The 24,760-nt window shown below is 39.3% G+C and overlaps 3 long non-coding RNA genes across 5 annotated transcripts in view; 1 reads left to right on the top strand and 2 right to left on the bottom strand.

Moving 5' to 3' along the window:
- LOC143669361 (uncharacterized) lies at positions 1-22,724 on the top strand. Its single transcript, XR_013168877.1, has 3 exons — positions 1-170; positions 9,469-9,557; positions 22,077-22,724. It is a non-coding gene; the product is annotated as an uncharacterized LOC143669361 (long non-coding RNA).
- Positions 10,052-14,106, bottom strand: LOC143669363 (uncharacterized). The gene is made up of 2 exons (XR_013168882.1): positions 13,333-14,106; positions 10,052-10,254 (listed from the first exon to the last, which is right to left on the bottom strand). It is a non-coding gene; the product is annotated as an uncharacterized LOC143669363 (long non-coding RNA).
- The window catches only part of LOC143669362 (uncharacterized), a 17,509-nt gene continuing 9,740 nt past the window's right edge, over positions 16,992-24,760 (bottom strand). For all 3 annotated transcript variants that reach the window (XR_013168881.1, XR_013168878.1, XR_013168879.1), the window contains exons 3-4: positions 21,293-21,363; positions 16,992-18,699 (exon numbers count right to left, since the gene is read on the bottom strand). This is a non-coding gene — a long non-coding RNA (uncharacterized LOC143669362). The remainder of the gene's footprint in view (positions 18,700-21,292; positions 21,364-24,760) is intronic.

Here is a 24,760-nt window from a genome sequence, read left to right on the forward strand (position 1 = left end):
TGCTTTCTGGCTTTAGGAAGTAAGGGTGAGCTTCAGAGAGGAAATGGCAGTTGAAATGGCAGTTCATGAGAGTCATGAAGGATGAAGACTGTTCTACATAGAGAGAGAGGAAAGGCACTGAAGGGAGCTGGAAAGATATACGAGAACTCACAGATGGGTAGAAGAACATGGTAAGGGAAAATAAGTATCATGTAGAAAACATCTTTCTTCCCCCCAAACCTCAGAAATCAAGGGTTAGGGCTCTAAGAAGAACCTTCCCACCAGTGGTATTTCTTTGGCCACTTTTTACCTAGGAAGAATGCAGTGGAATCATTTTCCCCTAAAGTAAATCTATGTAGAAGCCCAATTTATGAAATGGGTAAAGGCTGAGCTTCTCTGGGAGAAGAAGCCATAAAGTTCCTGACTTCATTGTCCTTCCCCTATGGTGACTGATGTGCTACTTCAGGACCAAGAGTTTTAAAGAAAACACTTTAAAAGAGCCTGCCTTTTATTGTTTTTAAGAACATTGGGTGGGGAGCTGCAGGTGCCATGAAAACGCACTTGTCACATCTCATGCTGCAGAGAGCATAATTGACAGTTGAGAATGTAGTAACGTATTTGTACTGACTCCAGCTTCCAAAGTGTTGCCACTAGCCAATGACTGACTGTGGCAGGGTCACTAAGGCAGGCTTATTCCTGAAAGGCATGAGACTCTTCTGACAGGGACTTTGGCTCAAAGACTCCCCACCAAACTGGCTGAGACTTTCTTAGAATCTACTGCAGTCTAAGATTCTGCATATTCAGCCCTCCTAACCTCCCTTATATCCTTCCCACCTTCCCTCAGCTCCCCTTTGGCCCTCACTGGCATTTCTCTCAAGAAATCTCTTGCATGTCTAACCCTGTCTTGGCATTTGCTTCTAGGAGTACCCAAACTAATTCAAAAGCTATGGAAGTGAAGCAAGAAACTTGCATTACTTCCTGATTATCTAATGTAAGAATTCCAAAGGGCACCGATACTGGTGCTATTCCAACAAAAACCAAAAGAAAGGACATGAGGATTGAGAACAGAACTTATGGGCACTCTGTTGTATTCTAAAAGCTTGCAAATGGATCACACGTAAAATATAAAATCTAAGTATGGGGAGACTGAAAAACTTGATTAAATTTTTAAACAGCCAAAGTAGAACTGAATACTAGTTAACAGAGGCTATTTTTACACCCACACAACCTGGTAAATCATTGCTATAAAGTCTTTGTCGCAAAAATACTACAGAAATACGGTTCTTTGAAAACATCTTCTGTCCCTGCATAAATGACATAGAATCCGGAGGCATTTCTGCAAATAATATGTTTTCCTATGCCAGTGTAAAAATAGCTTTAGAGTTGTGAGATAAAGAGAAAGTTGCCAAGGCTATTGCCACACTGAGAACAGAAGCAGCAGACTTGGAGTCTGATCTGCTATTTGTTGCTAGTTCTGAAATTTAATGAGAATGAGCACAGTGTTGTTTTCACAAGACCAGATAAGTGGGCAGATGCTGTCATCTCTGACTACAGAAAAGGCTAGACTGGGGCCTTCCCAATTTACCTGCCCTTTCTGTGAGACTTACTTAGCAGGCAAGTGCTTTCCTTCTATTGGAAAAGCTTGTTTTTTTGGATGTGACCAAACACAGGTCTCCTCATCTTTGAATGCCATTCTGGCCCCATGATCCACCTCAGTGGAACCTACTTCACTTGACCAAAGATACTTTTGGTTCTTCCTTTCTGTCTTCTGGAAAAAAAGTATAAAGGTAAAGAAGGATCTGCAGAAAAAAGGAAAATCCAGGATATCTTTGGAGATTTACATCATGTATACTGATCTCTAACATGTCCAAAATAGCCATGACTATCAGGCCGGACTTTGCTATTCCTTCACTTATATATTAATTCATATATGAAACATTTCATGAAGCTCACTATGAATAGACACCATGCAGCGCAGTGGAGATAGCAATGACCATGACTGGTAGGGTCCCTCCTCTCTGGTAGCAGATGCTCTTGGTGAGGAGGGGTGTGCTAAATATACCACATAATGGACATCTGAGTGTTGAGATGGAGTGAGTGGAAAGAGAATGACTGTTTTAGATAACGTGGTCAAGGATGACCTCTCTGAGAAGTCAGCCTTGGGAAGATTACGGAGAACAGTGAATATTAAGCACCAAGATACATAAGTGGGAAGGAACCTGGCCTTTTCAAGGAATAGAAAGAAGGCTAACAGGGCTGGAGCATGAGGTCAGAGTAAAAGGCTGAGGCCCAATCATGGATAGGTCTGGCATGGTTAGAAATGTGGGCTTATTCTAAGTGCAAGAGGAATTCACTGGAGTTGTTGGGGGTTTTGTTTTTTTGTTGTTGTTGTTGCTTGTTGCTTCTTTCCATATGTACTTTAAATGGGGAAATATTTCTTTCAAGGACTTGAACACTTTTATTTTTCTAATCTTCAATTGCTTTTATTATGTCTCCTCCTTCCTCTTAGGATGTGAGTCTTTGGGGCCTTAAAACCTAGCCTAGTATATGTGGATATTCAGTAAATGTTGAATAGGTGAAAATGCTATTGAATATAGAGGAAGACAGGACTCTGGTAAAAATCAGTGTAAAATGTTAATATTTAATAAGTTAGCAGAAGAGGGAACCTAGAAGGAGGAAAGTAACCTAGTAAGCTCTAATGTTATCACAGTTTCTTAGTAAAGAGAGAGGGGGTAAAATTGGCTATTGAAGTTACTGGGGAACTTCAAAGTGGTGTAATCCATTGTGAGACTGAGGGAATAGGCTCATTATAATGACTTTTAGGATATGTTTCATATTTGTCTTTCTGCTGGCTATGATCTGTATTAGTTTGTTAAACAGCTGACAGAATGCAATATACCAGAAATGAATTTCTTTTATAAAAGGAAATTAATAAGTTACAAGTTTACAGTTCTAAGCCTATGAGAATGCTCAAACTAAGGCATCCAGGGAAAGATACCTTAATTCAAGAAAGGCCAATGGGTCTGGAACACTTCTTTAAGCTGGGAAGGCATGTGGCTGGCACTGGCTGGTCCCTTGCTCCTGGGCTGTGTTGCTTTCAGTCTCTGTTCGTTTAACAGTTCCTTATTTTACTTCTCCAGGGCTGTCTTTCATCTCTTGACTTCCCTTGGCTCTCTCCAGGTTCTGGCTTGCTTAACATCTCAATGGGAGGCATACAACAAGGCCTGCTGGGCTTCAAGCATCTCCAAACATCCATGTCTCTGTCCTAAGCTCTCTCTAAAATGTTTCTTCTTTAAAGGACTCCAATAAATTAATCAAGACCCACCTGGAATGGATGGAGTCACATGTCCACCTACTCAAAAGGTCACACCCACAATCGGGTGTGTTACATCTCCATGGAGATAATCTAGTCAAAACCTTCCACACTACAGTACTGAATCAGGATGAAAAGAAATGGCTGACCCTACAAGATTGGATCAGGATTAAAACGTGACTTTTCTGGGGTGCATAATAGATTTAAAACAGTACATGATCTTATCTCCCTATTGGAGAAGAAGGTAAAAAGGCTTGAAGATCTCTCCTGGTTTTGGTTTATTAGAAGGTAAAGTGAAAATTTATTTCTTTCTGGCTGTTTAAGATCTGAAACTTCTTCCTATGTTTGGATTTGCATATCTTACACATGTCAGCAAAAGATAGGATGTACCTTCTTCCAATACAGAATCTGACATGCCTGATCCTTGCTTTTCTAACTTCCATTATATTAAAGATGAGTTCTAGTCTCCATTTGACAAAGCCATGAAGTCGTGGGAACCATAAGAAACTCTCTGGCATCTCTCAGTATCTCTCAATGATTGAGTTTCTGGGATAGCAATACCAGAGGGGCTGGTGGAGTCTGGTGTCCAATTAGCCTTGTCCATGTAAGCTGTGTGTTTCTTCTCAGTGAGTACTCTTCCTGGCTGCCTAGCCACAAACTGGACTCTTCAGCCTTCCCAGAGAGTCTGTGAAGCATCCAACTATCCTTTAATAAATTAGTCTTTTTCTGCTTCAGTTAGAGTTGGTGTCCACTCTTTGAAATTAAGAACTCTGAATGGTCCAAATATTGGAACCAGAAATGTACTGGCTGCAGGTAATAGAGCCTTAGAGAAATACGGGAGCATTTGGAAATTTGGGAATGTCATCTATCATGGTTGAGGTTGAAGGCAATGAAACTCCAGTTTATGTTAGAGTTCTTGTCATGAACTGGTAAGTAGTTAAATTGTTACCTATGTGCACCTGGAATAAATTTCCTAGATGAGGCTTTGGAGGACTAAAAGCTCATTGTATTGAGTAATATGAAGGTCTGTTTTACTTTCCTAGGCTGATTAAGCAAATACCATGAAATGGCTCACATTAAACACTTGGAATTTATTCGCTCTTTGTTTTGAGGCCAAAGGAAAATTCAAATCAAGGCACTATCAGGGTGATGCTTTCTTCACAAAGACTGGCATTCTGAAGCTGGCTCCTGGCAATCCTAGGTCCTTAGCATGTCACATTACAAGGCATATAGCAGTTGCTCCTCACCTCTCTCCTCTTCTGGGTTCCAGTAATATTCAGCTTTTTGCTTCCTGTGGCTTTCTCTCTTTGCCTGAATTTCATTCTACTTATAAAAGATACCAGTAATAGGATTAAGACTTACCCTAATTGAGCTGGGCTACACCTTAACTGAAGTAACCTCATCAAAATATCCTACTTATGAGGGGTTCACATCCCCAGGACTGGATTAGATATAAGGACACACTTTTCTGGAGTACAGACAACTTCACACTACCACAAGGTCATAGTGGATTCAAGGACTATGAAATGAGATGGCTTCTTCTAATAACAACTGATAGCTTAAATGAAAGAAAAGACAAGCTTAAATTCTAAAACTCCTTGTTAAAAGCATACACTAAAAAGTAGAAGCTTCTATGGCTAGGTAAGAATTTCTTATCTCTTGTTGCTGAGGTATGGAGAAAACTGAATAAGATTGGCATGGTTTGATCCTGAAAATTTCTTAATTAAAATGAGTTGAATTTACAGCTTCAGCCAGTATCTTAAGAGAAATTGGAGCATTGATTAGGGTGAAAGTAGGTTTGGAAGGTTGCAATGTGAGGATTTAGATGATTCATGCAGGCCATAAGCAGGCATGCCACACTGAGATGAGCCAATGATTCAATTCAAAATAGAAGGTAAGAGCATATAATTGTAGAACATAAGGATTTCCTTACATAGTGACATGATAGACCCTTGAATACTAATGCAATAGCCCCAAATTCCTTTGAGACTAAAATAATAAAATGGCTGATGAAAATTCTTACTCATAAAGACTGTACACCGAAACTGCGAAACCTCTGACATGCCTCTATGAGAAACAACGAAGGTTAAAGATTACATCCATTCACTAGTATCTTAAGCTTATTTTGTCCTTTTGTACTATTGTTTGTTGGTTTAATAATAAAACCAAATTAAAATAGCTAGTTAAATCTCAATAGACATTCTCATCAGTTTTTTAACCTAGACTAGCCTTTGTGGTCTATTCTTACTCACTCAGAATATCCTGAATTTCCACAGAGTATTCTTTGCTTTTTTCTCTCTCTATCGTAAGTGGGGACATCAGAAGGAGTTTGCTTATATTTGCCAGGGTCAGCAATATACTTTTACAATAGCACTTCAGCATTATGTCTATTCCTTGGCTTTGAATCTAATTTAGTCATAGAGCTGATGTTAATGATATCATGCTGATAAACTTGGAACAGGAAGTAGGAGAAAATCTAGATGACTTGGTAAATCATGTATATAAGAAGATAGGGGAATAAATCTCATGAAATTATGGAGCTTATAATCTTAGTAAAGTCCAGGTATGTAAGTGTGTGTGTGTGTGGGGGGGGGGCAGGGAGGGGGGTAGGAATGTTGGGATATTCCCTAACAAAATAAAGGAGAAGTAGGTTCCCTTTGCACTTCTTACATAAAATAAAGAGACACAATGCTTTATGAGTCGTTTTCAACTTTGGGAAGTGACAAATAGCACATTTGGATGCTATGGCCTACACTCCTAATTGTCTACCAATATCAAATTTTCTTTCTTTACAATGGAATCTCACTTTCATTTGGGCAGACAAATGTCCAATTAAAAACACTCAGATTCTGGATAGCAGAATGAGATGCTTCAGGGCTCTACCCCCCACAGAAACTTTGAACAATCAGTAAGAACTGGCAAAAACATCTTTCTCAAAGTTTCAGAAAATAGTCAAAGGAATAAAGCAATAGGGCAAGTGCTGAACAAGAAAAGGACCCTTAAAAGCAGCAGCATCTCCTGATGCCAAGTTGGCTCCTTCCCCACCTTCACCAGCTCAGTGTGAAGCCACACTGTGCTCCCAGTGTGGGTCGCTAGCCTTGGTTCCAGAAGGAACAGAGCAACATTTGTGCATGTATGGCTGGCCCAATATTTCTGGTGGGACTTTCCTTACTAAAGCTTACTCTATGTGTAGAAGGTAATTCACAGATCTCTCCTACAAAAAGCTGTGGGAAAGTAGTCAATATCTGCCTGGTATAAGGGGTTGCTGACTATAGAACATTCAGTGTGGTACCTGGGACCATGAGGAAACTGTTTCCTAGGGAGGAGGAGATGTTCATATCCATGCAAACAGGGGAACTACTAGGGTTACAAGACAAGAAGCACACACAGAAGGATCAGGGAGACCCATGTACTTTGGCTTGGAGCTATTCTCTAATCTCAGTGTATGGATAAGCCCTGAAGGAAAGCACTTCCACAGATCAACTACAAAAACTGGGAAAAGCATTTTCTTTTTCCCCTTCTTTTTAAAAATTTTTAAAAAAGATTTTTGTCAGCTCCTGGCATTCAGGAAAGTTCTGCCATAATACTAGCTGTATAAAAGCTTGAGGTACAGAGTTTAGATTCCAGCAGTAGCACATTAAAATATCAAAATGTCCAGATTTCAACAAAGTTCACAAAGCAATGGGTGTGGGGTTTCTGTTTGGGGGGATGGGAATGATTTAGTAAGGCTGAGTGCTAGGGGTACTGCAACACAGTAAATGTGATTAATCTCACTGAATGGTGTACTCAGGAGTGGTTGAGATGGGAAAGTTTATGCTTGCTAATAGATCTGGAAGCAATCAGATATAGATCGGAGAAGTCAAGATACTTCTCTCTCTGTCATGGCTGTGTGTTTTCTGTGGCTCCAACTCCTGCTAAATGCTGGCTCATGATGGTTCCAACTTCCAGTGGGTTACCCCAGCCTTTGAACTCTGGTAAAATGATCTCCTCCCTTCATTCCTCTAGCCTACTGGTGTAAGGGCTTCCATCTCTAATCTCTCAGCTGCCCTCGTGGTTTCCTATTGTCTTCTCTGCCCCTCCATCAATTGTGTAACCAATTGCCTGCATTAAATAATTATCCTCTGTGTTTTAGATACACAGACCCTGACTAAGTGAGCAACTAACTGGAAAATTAGGAATGGGCGCATGGTAGAAGGTATTTGTGAGAAATGAAAGAAAAAGTTATACAATCGTAGAAGTCTATTTCAGATTGCTTAGTCAGATGGAGGATTCAGATAATGTTTGTATACTGATAGATCACAAGTGCATCCACAATAATTTGTTTTTATCTTGATTCCATATTGTAATATATATTATCAATTTTTACACTTGATAATCTTGGTAGGCTATGAAGATAAGTACATGGTCTAATTCAATCCTCGTATACTCAGTACTTCTCAGCACAATGCCGAGCATATACTAACTAGGTGCCTGTTTTACTTTGCTAGCTACCAGAATGCAATATATCAGAAACAGAATGGCTTTTAAAAAGGGGAATTTAATAAGTTGCTAGTTCACAATTTGAAGGCCGAGATAATGTCCCAATTAAAACAAGTCTATAGAAATGTCCAATCTAAAGCATCCAGGGAAAGATAACTTGGTTCAAGAAGGTTGATGGCGTTCAGGATTTCTCTCTTAGCTGGAAGAGCATGTGGCAAAGTCTGCTAGTTTTCTCTTCTGGCATCTTGTTTCATGAAGCTCCCCAGGAAGTGTTTTCCTTCTTCATCTCCAAAAGTTGCAGGCTAGTGGACTCTCTGCTGCATGGTTCTGCGGTGTTCTCTGCTCTCTTAGAATCTTGTGGCTTTCTCTTTTGTTGTTCTCTCACTTTTTCCAAAGTGCTTCTTCTTTTAAAGGATTCCAATAAAACCAATCAAGGCCCACCTGGAATGGGTGGAGACACATCTCCACCTAATCAAGTTTAATACCCACACTTGATTGAGTCACATCTCCATGGAGATAAGCTAATCAAAGTTATCAACATACAGTACTGAATAGGGATTAGAAGAAAACACTGCTCCCACAAGGTTTAGGATTAAAACATGGCTTTTCTAGGGCACATAAACCTTTTCAAACTGGCACAGTGACCAACAAATGTTTGTTGATAAAATGAAAGATATAGCAATGATACAAGTCTTAAATTACTTTTGAAGAGTCAGTACATTCACATGACTTCCTAACCTGGAATCCACACGATCAAAAGGGATCCATAGAGATATTTCAGGGGCCCACAATATGGGAATCTGATGGGAAAAGATTACATCTTTTATTATCACTAACCTCTCAGTAGAAATTTAGCATTTCTTTGGTTATGAGCATAGGAAACAATCCCTAGTGGTTTCAGAATACTTGTTACCAATAGAAATAAAAAATATTTTTATACTGCACTATGGCTGTTGCAGCTATCTTGAAATTTTGTTTATATCCATGTTCATTTCAAAATTTAGATAGTTATTAAGATCTGTCACTGGATCTGAGTATTTAATACATTAATGCAATTACTATATCATAATTTTTAAAGACATTTTGATACCAGTATTTCAATATAATTCATTTCCTTTGTAATCTCAATTTTTTAAAATTTAGAAACCTTGTTCTGAGAAGGGGTTTCTCAGAAAGGGCACACCTTAAAAAGGATTAAGAATCTCTGAAAAGTCTGTATGTTTGGAATTTGTTGTCAGACCTGGATTCAAATCCCAACTCTGCCTCTTAACAAGTTGTATCTATTTAGGCTAACTACAAGTTCCTCATTGTCTAAATGGGGATAATAACAGTAGTAATAATTATAAAAAGTAATAATAGTAACTAACTCCTAGGGACGTTGCTTGGAATAACATGCCAAGTTTTTAGCCCACTACAGTAAGTACAGCTCTATAGGCATATGAATTACAAGTCACCCAGCATTAAAAGCAGTGTATTTGGCAAACAATGAGGTTTAACATCCCTGATATTTGTCATTACCTCTATTCTGTATTGGGAACACATTAATGAACCAATTAATTATGAAAAGGAGTTACTTTAACTCAAGAAACTTTCTTTAGGACCCCTCTGGAATTTTAAAGAAAAGAAGCTCTTTAAGCTTGGTGTAATTGTAGTCTGGTTCCAACAACCATGGTTGATCAGTAATCTCCTTATACCAGCAGGTTTGCTAGGATCCCCCATTTGGGAATGACTCACTGGGAATGAACCAGCAGAGAAAAACTGGGATTATACCAACGACAAAAGGAAGGTAACTAACAAATCCAGAAAGCTGAGTAATGAATCAGAAAAGTCTCATACTCTGCCATGAGGTGATTTCAGTACACTGTGATGTCCCAATGCATTTTCATATTTTCCAATGGCTGAGAGCTCTTGGACATGTGGCAGGGTGGTGGGAGGGAGGGATATCTTATGTTATAACATTGGCAGAGACATGATGTTTCTACTTCATCAGTCATTTCACTGTAGCCTTAAAACATGGCCTAAGTCACCATGATTAGGAGTTATTTTTAGTCTGTCTTTCCTTACATGTTTATACGCTAAACATGTCACATATTCCTCATAACACTCTAAGATGTATGTATTATTACTCACACCCTCCCTTTAACAGATGAGGAAAGCAAAGCCTAGAAGAGGTAATCAATTTATCAGAATTCAAACAGATTGCAAGAGAACCAGGATTAAAAAATGTCAAAATATAGAGAAGGTGAAAGAACTGTAAAGTAAATAACTGTACACCCAAAGTCTGCCTAACTCTTAGATTTTTTAATATCCAGGAATTTAGCCAGGACAAAATGGGACTCTGAAAATATGTGTAATTATAGACTAATGGGCAAAGGTCTTATCTTCAAAGTTCTTTGTCTCACTCAGATGATGGGAGCATTCCTCTTTTATGGAGATTCCTAAGATTTCAGGGTTTTCTCATGTTTCTTGTGGACCAGTAAATTCTGCCAGAACAATGGAGAAATAAAATCCCAGTTAGTATTAGATCTTCCATCCCTCTGTGCATCGAAGAAATCCTAAGGAACCAAGTTGTCTGGTTGAAACATGCTGTGATATAGGGAAAAGTCTCTGTTGTTGTTGCCAGCAGTGACTCCTGGGGGTCTCCTTTCACTTCCCGGCAGATCTCGGTGAGGGACAGTGTTGTAGTTTCCTAAAACTAAAAGTTTTTAGTTTCCTAAAAATTCCAACTGGTGTGATTTAAAACAACAAAAATTTATTCTCTCACAGTTTTAGAGGCTAGAAGTCTGATATCAAGGTGTCGAAAGGGCTATGTTCCCTCTGAAAGCTATGGGGGAAATTGCTTCCTTGCCTTTTCTAGGTTGCTGATATTCCTTGGGATTCCTTGGCATGTAGATGCATCACTCCAATATTTGCATCCATTTTCACACGCCCCTGTGAGTCTGTGTTCAAATATCCTTCTTCTTAAAAGGACACCAGTCATATTGGATTTGGGGCCTACCCTTACCCAGCATGACTTCATTTTAACTTGGTTACATCTGCAAAAGACCCTATTTCCAAATAAAGTCACTCTCACAGGTTTTGGGTAGAAAAGAATTTTGAGGGACACTATTAAATTCAGTACAGATAGTAAAAGGGCAAGTTGGAAAGTTAGTTTAGGATACAGGTATCATCCTGTGAAGGAGAGGGCAAGGAGAAAAGTAGGGGGAGGTGGGGAATGGTGAGGGAAGGAGGAAGTGGGGAGAGAGAGAGAAAATGGAGGCATATCTGATCATCTCACTCATCTCTGGGACCAAATATTTGTAACATCCCATAAAATCAGGAATTTTAAGCTGGAAAGGACTATAGAAATGATCTAGTTAAACTCCCTGTTTTACACCTGAGGAAACAGAGACCCAACAAAGTGTCTAACAGTCATGCTATTGGCTAATGGCAGTGCTCAAAATCCATTTTCTCACTATACTACGATTTCATTCATGGGCACTCAGTCATTCATTGTACTTTGGAGTACACTCAATACTGCCAGGCACCATTTCAGATGCTGGAGTTGAATTAGCTCCAGGCCTGCTCCAATGAAAATAATAATAGGCCCATTTAATGAACAACTTCTGGGGCTTCTAGTCTACTGAACATTTAGAGTCAAGCATTATTATAGGTTCAGAGAGGCTAGGCCACTCGTACAAAGTCACATTATTGCTAGACCTGGGATTTGAACCCATGTCTGTTTGACTCTAAATCCTATGCTTGTTCTGCCTCCCTAATATCAACATAAATGTAGTAGAAGCATTTACATTAACTCTCTATCATGATGGCTTGGATATTTTTGTGATTTCTAAAAGATTAAGAAGTTATTATTCAGGTACCATTCTTACAGGGGAGAGGACTAGAGAAAACTCCAAGGTAAATGATGTAGAATATGGAATTGACTTTCTAAAAAGAAGCAGGTTAAAAAATAAATCAAATGCTTAAAAAATGAAGGAAATGAGGGCAAAGCAACAATAAATGTAAAAAGAGGAAACCAGGGATGAGGTAGGAACATAAAATGCCTGCCATGGGGCTGAGCAGGCACCAAATAACAGAGCTATAATTTTACAAAACAATTCTGAGGACAAGAGTGATGATCTGTCCTCAAATGTGATTTGTTGGTTAATACTGAAAAACAGAAGTAACACAGAGTCAGAATAAAAGGCTTTTATAGTTTCACTCTCTATACTAGATGGGTTTTAAAGGGTTCATCCTGATTCAGCTTCCATGTTACATTTAGGTACCTTGATTAGGCACTGTCTTAAACCATGAAATAAGCTTTACACTCATACAATCGAATATAGCTTTATCTGACTGCAATATCTTTCTCGGGCAAGACCCAATTTTCAAAATTTACATGTGTGAGGCATTATTTGAGTTAACTGTGTGTTAACAGAGGCACTTGAGCTGGGCCTTGACAAAGTAGGGAGGGCTGAAGGAGGCACATTCCAGTCAAGGATAAGCAATTGTGTATTTAGGGATTTGGAGCCAGAGTGGAATTTAAGATCCATTTTGGTCTTGCAGGAGTTATTTCACACCTCCAAGCCTGTTTCCTCATTCACAAAATGAGAATAATATCCACTTCATAGAATTTTTATGAAGGTGAAATGAAATGCCTGGTAATTTAATGTCATTGACACTGTTGTCAATGAGGCAAAAATTGCAGAATTTTCTCCTTTGCTCTCAGCTTATTCTCAGTCCAATTTAATATCAATGTTGTCTTCTTTTCAGGGCCCAATTATAATTGTTTTTTTGTGATAAGAAACTCTTATCTGATGATGACAAAGACAGAGTTCCATGATGATGTCTTTTCCTTTGTCCAGACAAACATCATCATTCTGTATCACAGGCTGGGTTCCCTTGGAATCAGACACAGATGGAGTTTCATCTGCAGGGTGTTTATTAGGGAGTGCCCTGAGGTCAACACCTGTGGAAGAAAGCAGGTGTGGGTAGAACAAGCTGCTGAGCTGCAATGCAACCCTAACAACAAACTCAGCCAACCCCGCTACAAGCTCGGGAGCTAGAATGGGCTTTCAGAATTGTTCCACCCTGGGTCAAGATAGCCTGGTCTTTACACATGTACATTAATCAGTCGTGGGGCTGCTCTAGAAAGGGGTGTATCTTAGCTTGGCAGGGATTCTACGACAAATACCACATTGGTTGGCTTAAACAACAGGAATTTACTGGTTTACAGCTTTGGCGGTTGGAAGTCCAAAATCAATGTTTTGGCAGGTCATGCACTTCGCTGGAGTCTATGGCATTGTAGTGCAGGTTTGCCCACAATCTTGGCTTGTAGATACATTTCTGTCTCTGTCACCTGACACTCTCTTTCTCCTCTCTGGCTTCTACTTCCATTTCCAATGCCCTTTGTTTATAAGGAATTCAGTTCTAAAGCACATCCTTATTCAGTATGGCCACACTTTATGAATAACATTTTCAAAGTGCTTATATACAAATAGGTTCATATCCACAGGACCAAGGGTTGGGGCCTGAACATGTCTTTTGTGGGGACCATGATTCAATCCCCAATAGGGTATGACCTTAGACAAGAGGGTGTTCCATAGCTGAGGAAATCCCTTATGAGGCTGGTAGCAGCTGAAGAAAGATTGATAGATGTTCTTTTCTCTGGTAGCCCTCTTGCTTTCTCAGATTCTGAGAAAACTGACATTATTGCATTCTTTCTAATCCTTTAATCAACAGTTACTAGGGCTGTTTGAGATTGAGAGAGATTTGTAACCATGGCCTAACAATGGTTTCCAAGGAACAGGGAATTATCTGTGTCCTCAGCTGAAGAAGAACTCAGTTCTTTGTGAGTAAATTAGTCAAGAGTGAAGGACAGAATGTTGACATCCTTCACACAAAACTCTGTAAAAAGAATTTAAGCAAAAGTTGAGGCAGGCTGAAATGGAAAAATGTGTAAAAAGCACAACCTCCAAAAGATTTGGAAGTCCAACAAATTCATAGACATGGACCACATCCCAATATTCCTAAGATTATGGGAGTAAACAAGGGCATAGTAGGTGGTACATTAAGTACAGGCTCTTTGAAATTAAGTACCTAAGTGGCAGAATGCAATTGGAAGCACCTTCTTGCACAGAAAAAGAAAAAAAAAAGCTGTACTGAGTACTCTAAACTCTCCCTAAGAAAGGAAACTCGGAAGATATTAGTCTTCATAGATATTACTGATGAATTTCTTCTATTTTCTCTGTCTTAAACCAAGTGCAGAGGGTGAGAATTGTCCAAATAACTATAGTCTTTCAAGAAACTTACCTCCTTATATCAACAGAAAGAAAGATGCTATGATTCCCCACAAAGGCTACAGTGGAGCCTACAGAGCTATTTATTATAGAGAAGATGGATGTTTCCCTTCTAGAAAAATAGACACTGTCATCAAATCTGCTTTGCCAAATATTTATTTGAATGTCCACTTCAAGGCTGAGGAATCAATAATTCACCAGAGGAAAGAATTAATTAAACTACATTCAAACTACCTTACAAATAAAATGCCACAAAATAGCTTATACAAGCACAAACTGGAGTCTTTTCTAGAACTTGTTAATTTTGACTTTTAGTGATCACGTCTGGCCCACAAAACTACACATTACACCAAGTTGGCATTTGTACTTTGTAGAGAAAATTCAGAGTGCTGAAGAGACCAAAAAAAAAAAAAAAACTAGAGTCAGCCCTGCCAACCAAATAAAATGGCACCTGTCAAAACATCAATTTGTGTGAAATAGCAAAAGAACATCTAATATACAGGGCCCGTCAATGAACATCTAAATAATGGCGTTTTTGTCAGCAACTCCTGTGTTTAGGTTTACATTTAAAATACTCATGTCTAGGTAATCAGAAGAGATGTGGGGTGAGGTAGAGCTGCCTCTGATGTTTTACACATACACTCCAGTTCAAGAGTGACTAATAGTTCATTTAACACAAGTGATGCTCTATGTCATGCTGAACAAAACAGAAAGGAAGGGTATAGATGCGGCTTTGCAGATTGCCTGTAATTATGGGTTTGCATCAAAAGCAAAGAAAGGTCATGCCGTTAATTAAATTTAGAAGCATAACAGAGTTTTAAAGACTTCGAGAGTGAAAACTGTGCCACAGTGCTGGAGTGAATTTCTGTTTGCCTCTTGTTGGCACAAGTACATTACTGTAATGTTTCTATTCCCAAACCCATAAGCACTCCTCTGAAAATAGGATATGATCCAGCTAGACCTCCAGGAAAGTTGGTGACATCCAGGCAGGCTTGTAAGCTTCACTTAGCAAAACAAACTGAAAGAACACAAGCATGGACGAATCCTAGACCACAGCTGGAATAGTGCCAACCTTAAGTCGGATATAGGATAAGTTGGATCAAACACAAAGAAGATACAGAGCCAACACAATCTTCCCTTCTCAAGAGAAGGATGTGGTACAGTAGAAAGCGAAGAAAAGCCTAGAAATCTCACTTACTGAAGTTTCCAGATTTACAGGCTGAGGGTTAGACACATGGGCAGGTTTAGGAAGACATCAAGTGGTCCTTTATGTTTATCTTCATCTGTTGCAACATAAGGCCTTTTTAATAGAAATGTACAAAATGGGTTTGTTTATCTCAGTTTTACATTTATTCTCCGTGGCAGTCCTTCCAGTTATTTCCCTTTGACAAACTGTATTAAGCTAGCCATATTGCAACGTTCAAGAGATTTTCCTGTTAATATCTCTGTATTTTGTTCCTTCAATTTCATTCTTTTACATCCTCTTTGGTTTCCTAAGAACTGTTCTAAATAATTTCTCAACTCTTTGGTAAATGAATGTGGTGAAATAATTACAGAATCACTTGAATTATCACTGAAAGAAAGAAGGTAGACAAGTCTGTAAAACATATACACACACACACACATTGGTTCCCTGCCATATCCAAATGGCAGTTTTTATCTGTTGCGTCTGCCAGGATTGTCAACACCCTACATCCTTTCAACTGTGTGAATGCAGCACAAGCTCCCTCACATGTTTCCAGGGAGGCTCCCACTCTGTTGGATTATTGTATCACCTCCAGCTGCTTTGCTGTGTGCACTTCTGAACATGACAGTCTCTTTCTCCACAGAATAAACACATGGGTGGCAAAAAGGTTTATGAAGATGTTTTACAAGGAGGAGGGTGAACTACATTCAGACTAATCACTTTTTTAGAGACCTATTTTCAGCAGAGTAGCACCACTACCATCCCTTGCTAAATATATCCAACGAATTTAAGAGGGACAGAAACAGGCTAGCTGGATGAACTTGGTATTTCTTTAAAGCTGGGACATTCTTTCCTTAACTGTAATTTCACGCTTCATTTTGGAGAAATGCAAAGGCACAGGAAGGGTGAATATTAAAACTGAGCCCACCAAAACAATGAGCCCAGGAACATAAGCACGAGTTTCTACCTTGCCTCCAAGGATGACCTATTCCTGCTGCAGTTCTTTGGACTCCCTGATTTTTTTTTTTTTTAAACAAGCACACCATAAAGCATTACTATCTCCATCTACCTCTAGAGTTGCAGACATGTGGTACTTAAAGCTGCAAGTGCCCTTAAATATCAACCTTTCCAATGGTTAGCAGTGGAAGTGTTTCTTAGACAAAATGGTGGAACCTCAGTATAAAAGCAGATAGAGTTGTTCTGGTTGAAATGGGGGAAGAGTTGGCTTCATCTGGCCACCATGGGAGCCTATGTGGAATCTCCATGGACTTTTAGGTGGCATATATTATTTAATTGCATCCCCCCAAAAGATAAACTCAAGTCCTGTGTCCCAGTCCCGTAAATGTGACCTTATTTGGAAACAAGGATGTGATTAGTTAAAATTGAGGATGTGATTAGTTAAAATTAGGTCAAACTGGTATCCTTATTTCTTGCAGAGCTGGTCTCTTGGTCACAAATTCTCTCAGTGATTTTTTGTCTGAAAATGTTTTAATTTCTCCCTCATTTTTGCTGGATATAGAATTCTTGGTTGGCAGTTTTTCTCTTTTAATAATTTAAATATATCAACCACTGTCTTCTTGCCTCCATGGTTTCTGCTGAGAGATCTGTGCATAGTCTTATTGGGCTTCCCTTGTATGTGATGGCTTGCTTTTCTCTTGCTGCTTTCAAGATCCTCTCTTTCTCTTTGACCTCTGATATTCTGATTAGTAAATGTCTTGGAGTATGTCTGTTTGGATCTATTCTCTTTGGGGTACGCTGCACTTCTTGGATTTGTAATTTTAAGTCTTTCATAAGAGTTGGGAAATTTTCAGTGATAATTTCCTCCATTAGTTTTTCTCCTCCTTTTCCCTTCTCTTCTCCTTCTGGGACACCCACAACACGTATATTCGTGAGCTTCATATTGTCTTTCAATTCCCTGAGTCCCTGCTCATATTTTTCCATTTTTTTTCCTATAGTTTCTGTTTCTCTTCAGATTTCAGATGTTCCGTCCTCCAGTTTAGAAATCCTATGTTCTGCCTCTCGAAATCTACCATTGTAGGTTTCCATCTCTTCTACTGTGTCTTTCATTCCCATAAGTTCTGTGATTTGTTTTTTCAGACTTTCAGTTTCTTCTTTTTGTTCTTTCCTTGCCTTCTTTATATCCTCCCTCAATTCATTGATTTGGTTTTTGATGAGGTTTTCCATGTCTGTTCGTATATTGTGAATTAATTGTTTCAGCTCCTGTATGTCATTTGAATTGTTGGTTTGTTCCTTTGACTGGGCCATATCTTCAGTTTTCTAGTGTGATTTATTATTTTTTGCTGGTGTCTAGGCATTTAATTATCTTAATTAGTTTATTCTGGAGATTGCTTTCACTTCTTTTATCTAGGGTTTTCTTGCTAGATGAATTTGTTGTCTGTCTGTTCTTCGACATTCTGTTCAGCTTTATTTGGACCTTTAGCTTAAGTTTTGTTTAACAGAGGAGAATTTTTCACTTCTTGTTTTCTTGTTTCTTGCCCTGCTTGTGTGGTGCCTCCCCCCACCACACACTTAGGAGGGTCTACTTAGATATTATAGACCCCAGCCAGATTTTCCCAGACCAAACTGGCCTCCTATCAGGAGGAAAGAGTCACCTGCGTCGTGAGAACCAGCAGGTTGAAAGACTTTCCTGTGAAGTCTCTGGACTCTGTTTTTCTTATCCTGACCAGTATGTGGCACTTGTCTGACTGCAGGTCCCACCAGCTTAAGATGATGCGGTACCTTTAACTTTGGCAGACTCTCCCTGCTGGGGGCGTGGTGGAGACAGAGGAGGGGTTGTAGACTGGTTTTAATGGCTTCAAATTACCAAGCCCTGGGGTCTGAATTCCTTGAGGGAGGGATTCCACCTGGGTGGGGCTTCACCCCTCCCCTGGGGAAGGCACAGTCTCCAGATAAGCCCCCAAAAGAGCTCATTTCTGCCTATGCCTGGGGCAGTTGCAGCCTGAAAAGTCCTGCCGCTGTATTCAGAGGCAGTCAAGCCTTTGTAGATACACAGCCACAAAAACCTCTGTTTCCTTCTTTTCTTCCCCCCTTTTTCTGTCAGTCCTGCCCCCTTGGCGCTGGGGCAAAAATGAACAACCTCCGCTTTGATCAGGTTCACCTAAGCTGGGGGCCTATTTTTAGTAGTCAGAATTTGTTAATTAATTCCACAATTCGCGTTTGATTGTGCCCAGTCCCTGCTGCTGGTAAAGTCCTTTCCTTTCCCCTCTGGGAAGCGGCCTTTGGGGGAGGGGTGCTGGCCGCCACAGCTTTGGAAACTCACGGTTCTGGGTGGTGCTCGCAGCCTGTCCAGGTGGTCCAGATTGGGGTACACTGTGTGTCCGGTCACTGATGTGGCCCCAGGAGCTGTTCTGTACTGTTTCTGGTTATTTAGTAGTTGTTCTGGAGGACGAACTAAAATGCGCACGTTGTTAAGCCGCCATCTTGACCCCGAAGTCTCTGGTATCCTTATAAGAAAAGGGAAATTTGGACACAGAGACAGACAGACATGGGAGAATGCCATTTGACAACAGAGGCAGAGATCAGAACACCAAAGACTACCAACAAATACTAGAAGCTCAAGTAGCAAGGGAGATTTCTCTCCTATGGGTTTCAGACAGACCATGAAACAGCTGACACCTTGATTCTGGACTTTCTACCTCCAGAACTGTGAGACAATACATTTATTTTTGTTTGAAGCTGCTTAGTTTCTGGTACTTTGTAACAGCTGCCCTAGGAACCTAAAACTGCACAGTTTGAAAACTCTAGATCTAGTTCAGAGGCTCACACTGGTGGTTTTTAAGCCATGGTTCTAGCTCACAGAAGTGTTTTTTGATTGGTTCTCCTAGTGTTGTAAACATTGCTGTATTAATTTCAAACATTTAGAATCAATAGACTTGCATGAAGACATGGATGTCCAGCTTCTCTTGAAAAATCAGATGAGGCCCTGAATTGCTCCCTGCAGGACAGGTTACTCACTTAGGTCACCCGCCCACCCCATTAGAGTCTGTGGCCTCCTGCGACCTCTGGCTAACCAACCATCTCATTTTAGGGATGAGGCAATGGTAATGACCTGGCTGGGCTGTGGTGATGGCAGGACAAGAACCTGGGCTTTCTAAATACAGTTTAAACGTTGCCCTTTCTGCTACACATCTGCATTTCTCAAACTAGGAGTTCAGGTCATGGCTTCTTGACCCATGGCAGTGTGTCTCCTTAAAAATGTGTCTATACTTGACTCACATTTGAGAAATTTCACATACAACCTAGCTACCAGTGGAAAGCCTACATTCTCATTGCCAAATATATATTCAGTGGTTTCTGCTTTGAGATCTGCTTTAACGCAGCAGGAATCTGCTGTAGCACACACTATTATGCTAATTTGGATATGCTGCTAGCCAAATATATCCCTTGAAACTAACACTTAGGCACAAAAAAATCTTTTTAAGCAATGAGAAGTTCAGATACCTCCAAACCAGCCTCACGAAGGGGTCCACAGTTAAGTGTACAGAAGGAAATGGAAAGTGGGAGAGAGCCCATGGCCATAGCACTGCCCTTTACCCCAGTGAGGGCAGGGCAGGAGCAGCTTCAGCCTCAACTTCTAACAATGATTGTAATATATTTTATCAGGAAGCAGCACTAAGTGGCTAGTGAGCAAGCCTCATGGCCAGAAGGCCTGGTTCAAATCCCAGGGCCACCATTTACTACTGGACTTTTGGTGAAATACCTCAGTATTATCATTTATAAAATGGAAAAAATAATATTACGTAACTTGTGGCGCCACTGTGAGGATTAAATGAGATAAATCATGTAAAGCTCAGTAGCTGGTATATAACAAATACTAACAAATGCTTCTTAGCACAGCACATTTTCAGCAGAATGAATTATAATCCATTTTAATAGACAGGGGATCTGAAGAGGTCAAGAAACTTGGTTCAAAGTTATAAAGGTAGTAAGGGTCAAAGTCAGTACTTGAATCCAGGTTTTCTGCCTCAAGATCCTGTATTGTTTCTACCACTCATCTGGCCTCTAGGAGCCTCTCAGCAGGAGAAATAATTTTTGAGGACTATTCCGATGGTGAGGTATCAACACATATTCATAAATAGTGGTAGTCAATCACTTAGAAGTTAGGGCTTCAAAGGCAGGTGGGAGATGCAAGTGGAAAAATAGAGAGGGTTTATATAGAGAGATGAAAACGGCAGTGCACCAATTTTTAAATTTCAAATTAAAAATTCTCTGGTAGGGGATGGTTCTTGGGTAGCAGCAGTTGCTTCCATATGATAACTAAAGGGGGCTTCAAGGACACTGAAGAATTGATGGGCTTGTCCTGCTAACTTCATGGAGAGGGGGAATGGAATACAGGGACAGGCAAGGGGACTGGGAATGGGGAAAGGAGAAAAAGACTTGACCCAGCCCTTAGTATCGGTGACTGAGCACTGCTGGCGAGGTAGTTTAAGCAACGCAGCAGTCAACATTTCCCATGCAAAGTAAATCTGTCAGATTATGGTATTTTCAGCAGTTAAAGCCTCAGGATGCTTTTTATGGTATTTCCTAAATTACTGCTTTGGATTCCAGAAATTTTATCTTGGAACTAAGCACTGCAGCAAGCTCGTTAGAAACCTCGAGGAGTCTGCTGAGGTCTAGCAGCAGTAAACAGAAGATTGGCACTGACCTGGACAGGCACAGTTTCAGTTCTATGAGAACCTGAAAATGGCCCCCAATCTTATTTCCTTTAAAGCCAATGCAGGGAAAGGCAGTTCTCTTTCCCTTGCTTATATACTGAGGGCATCTGCTTTTTCCCTTGTTCTCCCAGGCTCCATGCTTACCCCCTGCTGGGCCCACGCACCTCCACATCCTGCTGCCTCACTATGTCTGGCTAGGGTGAGTTAAGGCAGGATAGTAACTGCCTTAAATTAGCTTCTGAAATAGTTTAAGAGCTTTCTTTCCCTGCAGGCTCTATCTATTCCCCAAGGAAGAAATTTTCTCTTAAGCAGGCCACAGTGAGGATGTCAGCGGGGAGAGTGTAAAAAGGGATAGGGAAAAATAATTTTTGCATATTCTTACCTGAGAAGACTTTCTGTTACCCTGGAGCTGGGTGTAGCACATCACTTTCCCTGGTTTATTTCATTCTTTCCCTGTAGGGGTGTCAGATAAAATATCAGAAGTTCAGTTAAATTTAAACACAAATAATTTTTTAATATAAATATTCTGTACATATTGCAATGGGACATGTTGATACTAAAATATTATCTGTTGTTCCTCTGAAATTCAAATTTTTGTGCCCTGTATTATTTCCTGCAAATCTGGCAACCCTATTTCTCTGGGAAGGTGCCTATGTAAGCCAAGTGAACAGAAAAGAGAAAATTGCCGGTAATTTGAGGGGTTTTTTTTTCAGTCAAAGAAAAATATCATAAAAAATATTAAAAACAAAATTTAAGAGAAAAGAAGAGCAGTGCATGATACTAACCACTGCAAATGCAAAAACTATTTTCATTTCTGCATATTCTTTTCGCATTTTCATCCCAGCACGGTTTTATTTTTTATGGTCACAACACTGTATTACAATGATGCTAAATTGTGCTTCATTTTCTTAACATTGTCTCAAGTACTTTCTATAAACTTTTACATTTTTTTCCCCAATTATCTTTAAGGATAGTATAATGTTCCATAGAACTGATGATAAATGTATGTGTATGTCTATGTTTAAGATTTTCTTTTTTAATTTTTAAAAGAATTTCTACCTTAGGCATTAAATAGTTCTTTTCTAAGTTTGGGAATTACTAAAAGTAAGAAAGTTCTTTGTATTTTTCTTAAAAATAACGTTATATATTTCTTCCCTTTCTTTTAGGAAAAAGGAAAATTTTTAAAGAATTTTGAACACAGAGCAAAATTTACTTTTAGAAAAAATCAAATACAGACAAGAAATTCAAAGGACACATCCTCTCCACCCAACTCTGTTAACTCCTTTGCCATGTCCATTCTGTTTCTTCTCTCAACAATGGGGTCATAACCATACTACTACATTGTAATCTGCTTTTCCTTGTATCCGTGTATCAGGAATATTTTTTCCTATCACTAGACAGAATTCTGCAACATCATTTTAGGTAGCTGCACAGCATGGACCAGGGTGTGGGTTGGGACTCTTGTTTTATGTAAGCCATCACCTATAATTAGACATTTTCATTTTTTCTAACTTTCCCTTATTGAAATAGTAATGGCATGAATATTTTCTTATGGCTAAATCCTGGCACACATCCTTAATTATTTTCCCATGATAAGTTTCCAAAAGTGAAATTGAAATCAAAGGGCAAGCATATTATAAGCCTTTGATAAGTAGGGCCAAAGCACCTTTCAGAAAGTTTACCCCAATTTATTTTCTTATTAGCAGTTATAAAAAAATCAATTTCTCTCCCTTCTCACAAACATTACTTTATATATATATTTCTAATTTTGGTAATGGGAAATGGCATTTGATTGTTACATAGAGTTCATTTCTTCAATTACAATAAGATTGAACACTTTTCCTGTTTATTTGCTATTCTTATTTTTCTCTTTTGTGAATTCTTCATTCTTATTGTTAGCCCATTTTCCCCCCATGGACTAGCTGTTCACCTTTTTTTCTCATTGATTTATAAACACTCTTTACATAGTAAGGATATTATTCTTCGCATTTTCATATGTCATAAATGTTTTACCTAGATTATTATGTGACATTTAATTCTGTCATGAAAGTTTTGAGGTTCAGAGGTTTTAAATTTTCCTTAAGTCTTGAAAGGGATTGATTAGTAATTGTTATATACTAATTATTTTAGTAAAAAATTAAATTCTTTAAAATAATGTATAACTGAAAAAGGGCGACCATCTTCACTTAATTTCTTTCAGTAGTGCCCAAAGTTAGACTGCACTTTAGAATCACCTGAGATGTTTTAATGGCTCAGGCACGAATGCTTAAGATCTACCTCTGAGAGATTCTGATTTGGTCTGAGGGAGGTCCTGGCATTGTTGTGGTTATAAAAGATCCCCAGCTGATCTTAGTTGCAGTAATTGTCTTTTTGCCTGTTGCCAGTAAGGCATAGAAATTTTAAGAAATAAAGTCTCTGAAACGTGCCCCTTGATAAAACCAATCATGATGTGATGGCAAATATATCACAGGTTATGATACACATTTGACCATGCAATTTCTTTAAGTCTCAAAAATTTCAAACAAAGAGGCACCCAAGATCTCCTACCACTAGGGTTCTCGTACTTCTCATAGTGACTGTGGAAGACTGAATCATGTACTCCAAGGATAAACATGTTTTTAATCTTCGGCCGCATTCCTGTGGGTGTGAATCCATTTGTAAACAGGACCTTTTGAAGCTGTTATTATTAGCAAACTGGCTAAACTGAATCAGAGTGGCTCTTAAGCTATATTACGGGAGGCCTCATACAGAGAAAGCCACAGGGGGAAACCAATGGCATCACCACGTGATGGAGGCAGAGATATAAGTCAAGGAACCCCAAGGATTTTACAAGCCAGAAACAGAATGCCACCGACTAAGAAAGAAAATATAGCCTTACCAACACCTTGATTTGGGACTTTTGGCCTCTAAAACCATGAGCCAATAAATTCCCGGTAAGACAACCCATTATGTGGTATTTGTCATAGAAGCCCTGACAAACTAACACAGTTGCTGAAATTATGGAGTACTTGGAAGAAGTAAGGAGCAGAGGATGAGATATTGGTATGTTTAGAAATGGAGTGGCTGTTGTCTTTTTTTTCTAAAGGTTTTACTAGTTTATTTAAAGTCTTAACTAGTTATTCATGTTCTAAGTGCATAGATCTACAGTAACAGTTACCACTGCTGCCATTACTACTACTACCACTACCACTACTACTGCTATTGCTACTACCACTACTGCTACTGCTACTTCAAACACCACTCCCAATTTGTAGATCAGAGGCTCTCAAACTTTAATGTGCACAGGATTCAACTGGGGATCTTTTGCTAAAAGGAAGACCCTGATGCAGTAGGTCTAGGTGGGGCCAAAGATCCTGCCTTTTTAATAAGCTCCCAGGTGATGGTGAAGCTATTGGTCCTTGAGCCATGCTTCTAAGTAGCAAGTTATGATTGATAAAATTAGGTTTAGAAATTGGCCAAATTCCATCTAGGAAGAAGCAGAATACACACTGAAACCTAGGTTAGCTTGACTTCAAGGTCACTGTCCCCAATACTTAACCAAATACATACATAAGCCCAATTCTGAGAACATAATCTAAAGACTTATTTCCAACAATTTGAAATATATATATATATATATGTACATGGTAATGCATTGCAGCATTATTTGTAATTGTGAAATACTGAAAGATCTAAATGTTTATACATAGGCTGACTGAATCAGGGTATATCTACACAATAAAGTGCCATGCATGCAGCTGTAACAAGAATGAGGAAGCTCTCTAAGATCTGACTTCAAGTGATTTTCAGGATATTCTATTAAGTGAAAAAAGCAAAATGAAAAACAATATGTACAGGAGGCTACTCTTCC

This window comes from Tamandua tetradactyla, chromosome 25 (genome assembly GCF_023851605.1).
Source record: "Tamandua tetradactyla isolate mTamTet1 chromosome 25, mTamTet1.pri, whole genome shotgun sequence".
In the NCBI taxonomy this organism is placed as follows: Eukaryota; Metazoa; Chordata; class Mammalia; order Pilosa; family Myrmecophagidae; genus Tamandua; species Tamandua tetradactyla.